The sequence below is a fragment of the Dasypus novemcinctus genome, chromosome 22, assembly GCF_030445035.2.
Source record: "Dasypus novemcinctus isolate mDasNov1 chromosome 22, mDasNov1.1.hap2, whole genome shotgun sequence".
In the NCBI taxonomy this organism is placed as follows: Eukaryota; Metazoa; Chordata; class Mammalia; order Cingulata; family Dasypodidae; genus Dasypus; species Dasypus novemcinctus.
In genome coordinates, this window is record NC_080694.1 from 4,028,595 (window position 1) to 4,042,811 (window position 14,217).

The 14,217-nt window shown below is 37.7% G+C and overlaps 1 pseudogene; it reads left to right on the top strand.

The window, feature by feature from the left end:
• The first annotated feature begins 2,997 nt into the window (after window positions 1–2,997).
• LOC101422772 (serine/threonine-protein kinase LATS2 pseudogene) lies at window positions 2,998–4,889 on the top strand (annotated as a pseudogene).
• The last annotated feature ends 9,328 nt before the right edge of the window (window positions 4,890–14,217 follow it).

Sequence of the window (14,217 nt, forward strand, 5' to 3'; positions counted from 1 at the left end):
GATGGGGGAGAGTGTTACTGTGGGGGAAGTGGTGAGGTGGGGACAGCGGGGGTAAATGAGGACCTCATATTTTTTGAATGTAATATTTTTTTAAAAAAATGAATAAATTAAAAAAAAGATGCATCCATATAATTATAAATATATATATATATATATATATATATATATATATATATATATATATACTTGTTACTCCTGCCCTCTGTTTTATTGTACTTAGCCAGGCCAGCTAACAGGGAGGTGAAGAAGGTCAAGCACCACATCAGGGAGCCAGGAGTGCCTATAACTGCAAGTAGGAGAATTGCATCCACCATACACGTGGAATCTAAGCCCCCTCTTGATGTAGAGGCAGACATAACCATCCCAGAGTCCACAGGATGGAGGAATAGAGTATGGATTAGAGTGGACTACTGGTGTTCTGTTCTGTCACTATTGCAATTAGTAATGGAAGAAATTGTAGGATTGATGTGGAGAAAGTGGTTACGGTAGCTGCTGATGGTAGGAGAGGGAAGAAGAGATACAATGTGAGGACATTTTCAGGATTTGGATTTGTCCTGGGTGGTGCTGCAGGGACAGATTCTTGACATTGTGTGCCCTGCCATGACCACAGGGTGGACTGGGGGTGCATGTAAACTACAGTGTAGACCACTGTACATGTGGTGCAGCAGTGCTCCAAAATGTATTCACCAGGTGCAGTGAATGTGCCACGATGATGGAAGAGGTTAATGTGGGAGGAGTGGGGTGAGGAGACTAGTAGTTATATGGGGACCTCCTATTCTATTAACATTTAATAGAATATAAAGAAGAAAAAAATATATGGGGATACAATGAATAGCTGTATACCAACAAGTTAGATAACATATTAAATGGACCAATTTCTAGAAACACACAAGGAACTTATAGTGATTCAAGTAAAATCAAAATCTCTACAATTCAAGAACTAGCAAAAGAAATGAACTCAGTAATAAGAAACCTCCCAACAAAGAAAAATCCAGAAATAGATGGCTTCACAGAAAAGTTTTAACAAACATTGCAAGAATTAACATCACTTCTGCTCAAATTCTTCCAAAAAATTAGAGAGATGAAACACTTCCTAAGTCAGCCTCTTCAACTGTGTTTCATTTCCTGGACTGCTCAAGCAAATGCCATACAATGATTCAGCTTAAAAATGGGAATTTATTTGCTCACAATTTTGAGACTAAGAGAATGTCCAAATCAAGATATCCTCAAAGTAGTGCTTTCTTCCTGAAGACTGGTATTCCTTGGCTAACTGCTTGTGATACTCAGTCCTTAGCTTTTTACCTGGCAAGGCACATGACAGCCTCTCCTGGCTTCTTATGGGTTCCACTGATTTCAAACTCTTCACTTTTCTTCTCTCTACCTATCTGAATTTCATTCTTTTTATAAAAGGTTCTAGTAATAAGATTAGAACCCATCCTAATTGAGGTGGGCCACATGTTAACTGAAATAACCTCAAATGAAAGACCAACATGGAAAGGATTCATTGAAGGGGTGTAGTATGGGAATTTTACACATGTGCATGATTGTTTCATAAGATCACAATTTCTATAATAAAATTTATTTTTAAAATAATAATAATAGGGTGGGTTGGTGGAAAAACACCAAATGTAGGATATGGGCCATTAAAAATAAAAGGATTCACAACCACAGGAATGGATCAAATTAATGAACATGTTTTCTGGGTTACATACTACTACAGACCATGCTATCATCAGCACCACTCATGAACAAACTTTTTAATAACCTAAACAGACACTCTGTACAAATTAAATAATAGTTCCCCATTCCATCTTCCAATTGGTTCTTGGGTAATTTTTAACCTACTTTCTATCTCTATGAATTTCTTATTCTAGATATTTCATGTAAGTGGAATCATACATTTATCATTTTCTGCCTGACTTATTTCACTCAACATAACGTTTACAATGTATATTGCTCAAACATAAAGATGAAATTCTGATAAATTCTAAAACATGAATAAACCTCGAAAAATCCAGAGATTTCGAAGCAAAAAGTAATTGACTATTATGAGATCAATAAATAAAGCATAATTCTGATCAGAAACCAGTACCATAAAAATAATGCATGACATAACATGATTGCATTATTATTATTCTGTATGAACAAAATATTTATCTAACATGTTCAAAATGGAATTGTAATCAATTTTATTGTGTTTTATATAACTCACATATTTTATTTTTGATGCATTTATACAGAGGAAATTTATAGTTGCTTTTCAGTATTTCCCTTCAATTATGGAATGAAACATATGCCACACGAAGATATATTCATGTCCTAACCCTTGGTCATGTGAATTAGAATTCATTTGTAAATAGCATCTTTCAAAATCCTCTTACTTAAAATGAGGCCAATAAATCAGAATGGACTCAACCAATATGTCTGGAAATCTTTAAAGAAGAAGATTTGGACACAGGATGAGCAGATGGAGAGAAAGGTGGTCATGTGACAGAGACAGAGATTAAGTCATGGAATTCTGGCAAGTCACCAACAGAAATCTACACTTTTCAGAGAATGTACAATCCTGCTGATACTTTCATTTGAGATTTCCAGCCTCCAAATACATTTCTGTTGATTAAGCCAACCAGTTAGTGATCCTTTGTTACTGAAGTGCTGGCAAGTTAAAACACTATCCTTCTCTTTTGGACTGCAGCTAGAGTATTGCACTTTTATGTTCTAAAATAAAGTTGAACTGTTCTGTGGGCCCATTTGCTAGGGGTTATCTTTCCATGCCTCTGTGCTCTGATGGTTCCAGACTTTGGGACCTCTCTCTGCCAGCTCTTGGGGAAAGAGGGCACTGCTGGGTTGAAGGTGATACTCTGCCAGTACATGGATACCTGTTCTCTGGGGACCAGCCCCTGCTGTGACCCAAGCTGGACAGCAGTCTCCATCATCAGCCCAAAGGGTATGCTGTGGGCATGGAGGCTGCCGTGATGAGTTACCCTGTGGCCAGCCATGAGAACCAAGCCCTCCGGCTCCAAGGTCCCATGGCTACAATCGTCTCCATTTTGGCCGCTACATCTGCTAGTGTCTGAGGAGCTGATGGGCTACTGCATCCAGCGCAGCCCCTCCTTCCAGAGCAAGCTGCAGCCGGAGGCAGATGGGTATGCTGACCTCCCAGCCAAGGACCTGGACGGACAGTCAAAGGCAGGCCACACCTTACAGTGGGCAGGAGTGGCAGGGGATTGTAAGTGTTGCATCCCCATGACAAATGGGTCAGTCCTGCCTCCCACCAGATGCAGGGGATGGGCTCTCAGAGGCAGGCTTTCAGCAGAGACAGACCCCTGCAAAGCCTCCTCATCCCATACTGAAACAGCCTGCACTTGGACTTGTATGAAGTGAGTGGCTCCACTGTCCAGCCCTGGCAGTCCATGCAGTCCCGCTAGGACTAGCTTAAAAAAACAAGGACTGGACTACCCCCCCACCCCCACCCCCAGTTCTGACCAGTCCATGTCCATCAGCCTGACGGTCTGGTCACCAGCAGGACCAACTCTTTCAATAGCCACCAAGAGCCAATGGCTGTGCTCATGAGGCCAGGAGCCCCAGCAAAACGGAGTCCTCCCTGGCCACCCCCAACACCATCACTGTGATCACTTCATCTTATATCCTGCATCGGGTCAAAAGCATGAGGGTGATGAGACCAAAACCCTAGGCGGCCGTGGGGCCTTCCCATCCGGTCTGGATGCCAGGGCTGACTCCAGCAGTGGAAGGTCCTGACTCTAAGGAGGAGCACCCTCTGCCCCTGCGGGGCTCCAGCACATACCCGCTGGACATGGAGATGAGGTGCCTGCTCCCACCTTACCCCAAGAATTTCCTCCTTCAGAGTAAATTGGAGTACTATGACATCACTAGGTTGTGTGTGGGCAAGGAGCAGGGTCTTTGATCCCCCCTCCCCCAGCACTCCTAGAGGAGCCACAAGAACCACAAAGTCACCAAAAGGGAGAAAGTTGGGAAGGATAGAAAGGAAATCTAGTGTGCGGAAGAACAGCAGAGACTAAAAAAAGACTCACACATCAGGAGCTACTCGCCTTTCACGTTCAAATTCTTCATGGAGCAAAATGTGGAAAATGTCATCAAAACCTATCAGCCAAATGTTAACTGGAGGCTCCAACTAGAGCAAGAAATGGCAAAAGCTGGAATCTGTGAAGCTGAACAGGACAGATAAGGAGTCCAATTACAACAGACTGAAGATGGTCAAAATGAATGTCTATGTTTGTGAAAATCAAAAGCCTGGGCATCGGAGCCTGGCTTTTAAGGTTGATATCTACTCTCTGCATGCCACAAAGACCCTGAGGAAGAAGGATGTGCTGAACAGGAACCAGGGGGCCCACATCAAGGTGAAGAGGGATATCCTGGCCAAAGCGGACAATGAATGTTTGGTTAAACTCTACTACTCCTTCCAAGTCAAAGACAGCTTGTATTTCATGATGGACTACATCCTGGGATGACATGATGAGGCTGCTAACCCTCATGGAGCTCTTTCCCAGCACCTGGCCCTCTTCTACATCACAGAGCTGATGCTAGCCATGGAGAGTGTCCACAAGATGGGCTTCATCCACTGGGACATCAAGCTAGACAACATTTTGATAGATCTTGATGGCCACATCAAGCTAACAGATTTTGGCCTCTGCACTGGATTCAGGTGAACTCACAATTCCAAGTACAATCAGAAAAGGAACCACATTAGGGAGGATAGCATGGAGCCCAGCAACCTCTGGGATGGCATGTGAAATTGTCAGTGTGGGGACAGGCTGAAGACCCTGGAGCAGAGAACAAGAAAGTAGCATCAGAAGTTTCTGGTCTGCACCATAAACAACAGCAACAACAACAAACCTTCTTTAAAATAAAACTAAAGTCTAGCAGATCTTCATTTCTAGATTCTGCTTGAAGGGAAGGAAGGATTCACATTTGCCTTCAATATTGCCTTTGAAATCGTTTTTGAGGCCCTTCATCACATTAAAACAATATTTTAAAAAAATGATTACCATTGACAAAGAGCACTTATTTTCTTACTAACTTATAGAGATTAACTTTGACAAATCATGCTGTTGTTATTTTCTACATTTGTACTTTATACATAGCACTTATTCACATTTAGGAGAAGACATAAAACTGAAGAGCATGTGATAAGAAATCTCTGTTCAGTAATGTGGCAAAAAAAGAAAAAACTACCATCCTGCTCTGATACTGCTGACAATCATACAATGTTTTTTGTTTCATATTTTCTCCCACATTTCAAAATTGTGATATAATATAAAAAGCTGTTTTTTGTTTGCTTTTTGCATATTACAGTATAATAGGAAGTGTGAGCAAGGTACTTACGTGGATGTGATTTCAGATATCTGGTGTGTGCAGAATGCTGCATGAGCAACATTTTTCTATTATGAAATTTCCATGAATTACCAGTGACAGCAGGTCCTGTGACTGTTGTTTTAGGGAGTATCTTTAAATGAGGTACACTAGATGGTGTGTTGATAATGAATCCTTCCTGTAATTGTATCTTATTGTTTTGTTAAAGAAATGCAGATATGCAAATGAGAAGTGCTTGTTTTGCGTGTGTTTTGGGTATGATTGGATTCTTTTGGATAAATTTAAACATTTGTCATATACTAAACTTCTATACATTGAAAGAGATTAATTTAGCTATGCCAAACATTTTTCAGTTAATCATGGATATTTCTCTATTTAGTAAGAGGTTGCATTTGCCAGATAGGTAACATGTGGAATTCAATAGCTATGACACAAGTACTTAATTTATTCATGACATATGCCCATACTGAAAGGTTCAAACTAAAGTAATACAGCTGAGGTGTTTTTATAATGAAATTTAGTAATCTTAGGTTTCTTTCACTATTTTATTTTGGTGTGCTTTCTTTGAGTGCCAATTTTTTTTTTTTTTCTGGTACTGGGGACCTTGTATGTGGGAAGCTGGCTCAACCATTAAGCTACATTAACTCCCATGAGCTGATTTTTGTTTGTTTGTTGTTTGTTTTTTTGTTTTTTGTTTGTAGGAGGTATTGGGAACCAAACCTGGGATAGTCCATGTGGGATGCAGTCACTCAACTGTATGAGCCACATTAGCTCCCTTGAATATCAAATTTTAACTTGGTTTAAAAAACTCCATTTTTCTAATCTTTGTAAGGAAAAAAGTGAGGATTATTCAATATGGCATTGGAATATGAAAATAATAAAGCCATACATATTTTCTTAGAGGTGCATGTATATAAAAATCTTAGCTTTTATCCTCTTGAATTTTGCTATAAAGTGCAAGGAGAAGCCAGGATGATTTTTTAAATTTTACTGAAGCTCATAAATTTCTTTCTTTTCTCAAGTTTATTGAAGTATGTCACTCATACATAAACATACATAAACAATAAGTGTGTAATAATGGTTGTGAACTTACAAAACAAACATATATAACATCATACAGAACTCTCAAAACTCACCCTACCACCAATAACTTGCATTGTTGTTAAACCTTTTTAACTAATGATTAAAGAGCACTGTCAAAATATTACTACTAAATAAAGTATTTTCCCCCAACCAATCCTATTATTATTATCTTTATATCATTTATATATGAACAAACACAAACAAGTGCATAATAAAAGTTGTGAACCTACAAAGCGAACATGCATAGCATCATACAGGGGTACCAAGATCAACTCTCCACCAACACCTTGCATTGTCATGAGACATTTGTTATAAATTATGAAAGAATATTGTCGAAATCTTCCTACTAATCATAGTCCTTATCTTATATTTGGTGTGTTTTTCTCCCAACCTACCCTATTATTATTTTTAAGTATATTTTTATGACAGAATTTGTAAACTTATAAAACAATCATACACATGTGCAAAATTCCCAAACAACATCCCTCCATCAACACACCACAATGTAGTGTGTCATTTGCTACAGATAAAATAATATCATCTGATTGTTACCATGTCCATGGTGTACATTTGGCTCACATTTTGCATACTGCCTCAGTATCAACACAGTACATCTTTCACATAGATGCAAGAATATTATATTATTACTACTAACCAAATTCCATACGTCATTCCAGCTGTATTTTTCCCATGCTTCTTCACATTCCCAACACTCTGTAGTAGTGATATCCATTTGTTCTAGCTAACAAATAACATTCTTGTATTTGTACCATCAACCACAATTCTCATCCACCTCTTGGTTTACTGTGCTATTCAGTTCCTAGTTTTTTCTCTAGAAATCTGTCAGTTGGCATTTACATAACTAGACTACCATTTTCAGTCATATCCCCATTTATAAACTAGCTGTTACTGTGTGTTACTATTCACTCTATACATTTCTACACTTTTACAATAAAGCTAATTAAAATTTCTACATACATTAAATGTCAGTAGTCCACTCAGTCCTCCTCTTATCTCCTTTAAGAATCCATCACCTATCACCAGGTCTTGAAGATATTTTCCAGTAATTTCTTCTAGAAGTTTTATGGTTTTTGCTTTTATTTTTAGGTTTTTTTTTAAAATCCATTTTGAGTTAATTTTTGGATAAAGTGTGAGATAGGGGTCCTCTTTCCTTCTTTCAGCTATGGATATACAATTCTTTCGGCACCATTTGCTGAATGGATTGTTCTGCCTGAACTGTGTGGGTTTGACAGGATAGTAAAAAATTACTTGACCGTACCTATGAGGGTCTGTTTCTGAACCATAAGGCAAGTGTAGAAAGGTCACATCTGAGTCCAGTTCCATCACACTCAGGAACACAAATTCCAAAGTAAGGCCCACTGACAAGACACTGTACTCTAGAGCCATCTGCCATGACCATAGAACCTGTAGGTCTCTGTAGCGCCCAGAAGCACCAGTACCTGGACTTGTATCCACTTTGGCTGACAAGACTGACTTTTCTTCTATAGAAATAGCTAGAAGACAGGCAGAAACAGTCTACAAAACTGTTTTAAGGCTTTGGGCACCAAAGGAAGCCTGGAAACTACCAAGAAGAGAGGACATAGAAAAGCAGTCTCAGTGGGGAAAATCTATGAAAAAGACTGCAGTTTCAGCTGTTGGTGACCATCCTCCTACCCTCAGAGCCGACAGCAGTGCATCCTCCTGCCCCTGGCCAGTGGCTACAAACTGAAGTGGTCACAGGGATCTACTCCCCCAGGAAAGTGGAGAAGGGGGTACTCAATCTCTGATTCAGGTTTTGTCCAGGGAACTTGGGTTGCCTTTTGGAAATCCCAAGCATCTCAAGGGTCATGCTCTTCCACACTGGGTGAGAGTGCAATATAGTTCTCCCTGGGAGCCCACAGGGAATAAAAAAGAATCTGCATTCTAAAATATCCTCCCTGCTGACCTGGACTGGTGGAATGGAAGCTGAGTGAAAATTTAATTCCTCACTGGGAAAAGGGTGAATGAAGCCAGCAGAAGGTTTCTGAACAAGTTTGATTCATAAGTCTTAGCTTTGAATAGTCCATCATGAAGGAACTTAATCAGAATATTGACTCAACCCTGTCTGCCCAGATGGGGTTACAGTGAACATATATTCTCCTCTGGGTTTGAGGAGAGAGTTCTGCTTAAGAGCACCATCTGTTCTCAGACCAGGAAAAGTGCACCCAAAAAGGAAAAAAAAAAAAAGAATAAAAGAAACATTTGAGTACCTTTACTGTCCTTGTCACCAAAAACCCTGAAAAGTGGTCTGTACCACATCACTGACTACATGGCCCTGATTTGAGCAGTAAAACAGGGGCAATACTAACAACTTAGAAAAACATTGAACTAAGAATCAAAGAATTATAGCAACATGCACTACTAAATTCTTAGGAAAAAAAGAAAATTATCAGAGTAAATCCACCATCTTATTCAGATTACTAGACAGATACACACACACATACACACACACACACATATATGCCATCCTCACAAAAGGAAGATATGTCTCAGACAATGGAACAAATCAAAGCTTCAGATTAGACACAGGATTTGAAACAACTAATTAGTGATGTTCATACAAATCTCCTAAATCAAATCAAGAGTTATAAGATAACATGGATAAAGAGATGAAAGACATTTAGAAGACACTGATTTAGCACAAAGAATTTGAAAGCTAGTCTAGAAAAATAAGAGAGTTTATAAGAATGAAAGACATTAAGTGAGAATTAAAAAATGTTAGAGGCATAGAATAGCAGATTTGAAATCATAGAAGAAAGAATCAGCTTTATGGAAGACAGAACAACTGAAATTTAAAAAGATAGAAGAACAGAGAAAAGAATGAGAAATCTGAGCAGGGGCTCAGTAAGTTGAATGATTGTATAAAGTACACCAACATGTGTCATGGGAGTTCCAGAAGGAGAAGAGAAAGGGAAAGAGAGAAAGAAATAGTATTTGAGAAATAATGACCTGATATTTCCAAACTCTCATGAAAGAAATGAATATACAGGTCCAAGAAGCACAGCAGACTCCAATCAGAATAAATCCAAATTGACCCATTCCAAGACACACACTATTTAGAATTTCAAATACCAAAGATAAAGAAAAAATTCTGAAAGCAGCAAGAAGAATCAAAGCATCAGATGAAATGGATTCTCATTAAGCCTTTATTTTATGGTTTCTCATAAAAAAACATGGAAGCAAGAAGACAGAGGTATGATAATATTAAGATATTGCAAGAGAAAACTGGTACCAATAATTCATTATCCAGCAAAATTGTCCCTCAAATATGAAGGTGAGATTAAAATATTCACAAATGATCAAAAATTAAGAGATCATAAACAAGAATCTGGCTTTGCAGGAAACACTAAAGGTAATTCAGCACGAAAGGAAGGACAGGAGTGAGAGACTTGGAAGATCATGTAGACAAGAAGACTTTAAGAAAGAGTAGCCAAAAAGGTACAAAGAAAGATAAAAATATGATATTATGTATGAAACCCAAGGGATAAAATGTTTAAAATATGTAATACCCCTACCGTAATAATATCTAATGTTAATGGATTAAACTCCAAAATCAAAAGGTACTGTCTTACAGAATGGATTGAAAAAACAAAGAAAAAATGTGCCATCCATATGCTGTCTACAAGAGACTCAACTTAGACACAAGGATACAAACAGGCTGAAAGTGAAATGTTTGAAAAAGATAATTCACACAAACTGTAAGTATTAAATAGCATAACTAGATATTTTAATATAAGACAAAAATACTCTAAATGCAAAATAGTTACCAGATAGAGAAGGCCATTATATACTAATAAAAAGAACAGTCCATCATTAAAGAGGAAGGGCATAAATATCTATGCACCTGACAGTGTTGCCTGAAAGTACATAAGGCAGACTCTGGCAAAACTAAAGGAGAAATAGATGTCACTACAACAATAGTTGGAGGCTTCAACATGCCACTTATGTCAATAGATAGAACTACTAAATAAGACCAACAAGGAAACAGATAATCTAACAATTTGATAAATGATCTGGACTTATACAGAGCATTACACACCCAATGAACAGTTTATATAGTCTTCTCAAGTGCCCATGGATCCTTCTCAAGGACAGCAATGAAGAGCTGACAGTTTACAGAAAAACAAGCAGGTTGTATTCAACATAAAATGCTCAAAGAACTACTGTAGTAATTTCAAGTTCAAGTAGAAATTGTAATTAGACAAAGTATCACCTGAATGCTGAGAAAATAAATCTAAACAATGGATTTATTTCTATTATGAAACGTAAAGGGAAAATGTAAAAAAAAAAAAAAAGACTTAAAAAGGCTAGTGAAATCTACTACAGATATTTTAAAAATAGGAAAAATCATCCAGGCAGAGAATATCTAAATTGGGAAGGTATATTGGGCCAAGATTGTTTGAAGAGAACTTGCTAAGACCATAGGTCTTTTTATAACTCTTGAAGAGAGAAATTCCTTAAGACAGAATCTATAAGTTTACAAAAGAAATACCTGGGCCATAAAAGAAAATAAAACATACAGTACTCAATAGTCTGTGATGTAACAGAGAAGAAAGTGACTAAAACTAATAAAATCTCATAAGACTTTCTGAATGAGGTTGGACAGTAGTAAATGAATCAAAAAGCAAGAAAAATTCAGAAGTTTATGAGAAAACTTGTCTTACAGGACTAGAAACAAAAGTATTTTATAGAAAGTGAGCTTAAAGAGACTCTGGAAATGAAAACTAAATCACCAGAAATAAAATCTGGTTATAAGATTGGCTTCTTGCAAATTTCAAACCAAGGAAGAAGGAAGGAAAAATCAATGCCATTCCCCAGAAATTATAGAAGCTATATAGTGGTGATTGTTTTCCACCAAACATGGCAAACATTTTTAATAACCAATCATTTGTTGGGCAAATTCTGCCAACTGCATTTAGGTTCCCAGTTCATGACCTCTAGAAACACATCATCCTGGGGAAACAATAATGCAAAGTTTTCAGTTTACTTTCCTTCTCTTAGGCACAATCTTTGGTAAATTTATTGTTGTTAAATTTTGCTTTGTCCAAATTTAGTCATGTATTCTATACTTAGTATATAGAGGATTGATCCTGTGGTAATCTGTGTGATTGGAAATTTTTTGTGGCTAATGAGATATTTAGCAGTGCCCCTACTTATGCATCCCTGAATCATTCCTATTCCATGAGAAGTTTTGCTGGCAGTAGAAACTGAGAAAACCCAACTTCAAAATCATGAAAAGAATCTGTTATGTCAACCAAGAAGAGAAATTAGATTCATTTTACCATTAACCAAAGGAGGATTTCATCCTTGTTTTCAATTTCCACTCTGAGTAATTGACAAGGGAAATTGATAATGAATTGTTTCTCTTCTGTGAATTTCATTGGAACTTTTTCAAGGCATGTAATCTCAGTGTAGAAAATAAGAATAGTTCATCTAGATTATGTTGCTGGACGATATTAAAGTATTCAATGTAATAGTGAATGAATTTTCACCTTTTCATGCACTGAGATATTGAAGCTAATATAAGTGGCACTATCTGTTCAATTTTTGAGTTTTCTCTGGTTTAAATTGGCAAGGATAATTTGTAGTCCTGGAATGACAATAGAAGAACAGTAGTAACAGAGATTAGCAGAACCTGATGGGAGAGTGGGAAAGGGACATTGATTCTGTGTCTTCTGTTTCATGGGGAGGAATTACCTCCTAAAAATAACTTTGGCAATTTTCTCCCTGTCCTAATCATTCTACCCAAAGAAGACTAGTGCAATACCTTATAAGCACTTTATTTTCAAGCATCTGAAGTTAAAGAGAGGCTGTGAGGTTAAATGGGTGGTAAGGGTTTATTTGTGAGCCCCAAATGATATAGTGACTTCTTAAACCCAGAACATGTGAAATGTCACCTTATTGGGAAATAAGGTCTTTGCAGATGTAACCATGTTAAGATAAGGTCATGATGGATTAGGGTAGAACTTAATAAAAAAAATTGGATGCGAACATTTGTTTGGAGGGTTTTGATACTGATTCAAGCTATTTAACTGTTACTGTTTTATTGAGATCTATTTCTTGAGTTGGTGAAAGTAGTTAGGTGTTTATAAAATTGTCCACTTCATCTAGGTTATCTAATTTTTGGCACAAAATTGTTCATAGTAAAATTTTATGATTAAAGAAATTGGAGTAGGCCCTGCCCCCCTGTCATTTCTGGGTTTCATTATTAATTCTCTCCCTCTCTCTCTCACTGACTTTCCTGTATCACATAGTTTTTGGTATGTCTGTTTTCATTTTTATTCACCTCAAAATACTTCACAGTATGATTTTTGATTTCTTTTGTTTTTTTTTGGCATTTTACAGTTTTATTTTTTTATACTTTTTAAATTAAATTTAATAGATCACAAAGAACATTACATTAAAAAAAAACATAAAGAACATAAGAGGTTCCCATATACCTGTCTCCCCACCCCCATCATTTTTGTAAATTGTATTTTTGAAGAGATATACATCACAAAAAATGATACATTAAAAAATATAAGAAGTTCCTGTATACCCCCACCTCCTACCCCACTCCTCCCACTCTAACAACCTCCTCCATTATTGTGGCACACTCATTGCTCTTGGTGAACACATTTTGGAGTGCTGCTGCACCACTTGAATAATAGTTTATATTGCAGTTCACACTCTCCCCCAATACATTCAGTGAGTTATGGCAGGATATATAAAGCCCATAATCTGACCCTCCAATATCATTTAGGACAACTCAAGGTCCCCCAAATGCCCCCATATCACATCTCTTCTTCCCTCTCCCTGCTCTCATCAACTACTGTGGCCACTTTCTCCACATCAATGCCACAATTTCTTCTAATACTAGTCACAATAGTTTTATAATAGAATATCTGTGAGTCCACTCTATTCCATATTTTATTCCTCCATTCTGTGTACCCTGGGATGGTGATGTCCACTCCATCTCTAGATCAAGATGGGGTTAGATTCCACATGGATGATGGATTTAATTCCTCTGCTTGCAGTTGTTGGCACTCTTGATTCCCTGTTGGGGTGGTTGACCATCTTCACCTCCCTGTTAGATGACATGGCTAAGCCCCATGAACCAGAGAGTAGGAATCACAACTCTGCTGAGGCTCAGTGACCAGCTGGGACATGGGCAGTCCAGAGATTCAAGACCCCTGAGTGGCACTATCCCTAGCACAAACCACAGGTTCAGTAGAAGTAACAGAAGAGGCATGTGTATGAAGGTCACATCTGAGTCCAGCTCCATCACACTCAGGAGCACAAATTCCAAAGTAGGGTCCTCTGACATGGCACAGAACTCCAAATCCATCTGCTATAACCATATCCTCTTTGGATTTCCATAGCCTTCATGAGAACCAGCATCTAGGGTTGTATCTACTTTGGCTCTCTCTGGGGTCCCGCTGAGGTATGTGTAAGCTTGACCCCTCTGATGATCTCCCAACTCGTTTTGGAAGACTCTTAGCCATATAAACTCATTTGTCTTTGCCATTTCCCCCTTTTATTCAAGGTAAAAAAGCAGTTTTTAACACTTGATCCAACATGTAGGCCGAGATATTCTGCTGGTCTGAGTTGACCCTTTTATTCAAGGTCTCTTCTAGTTGCATCACCATTTAGTTCTTTTTAGCATATTGATTCCTTAAAAGAATGCTTTTTTTTTTTTTGAAGTTAAGTCTTTTTTTGTCTTTATTTATTTTTTTAATATTATATTAAAAAAATATGAGGTCC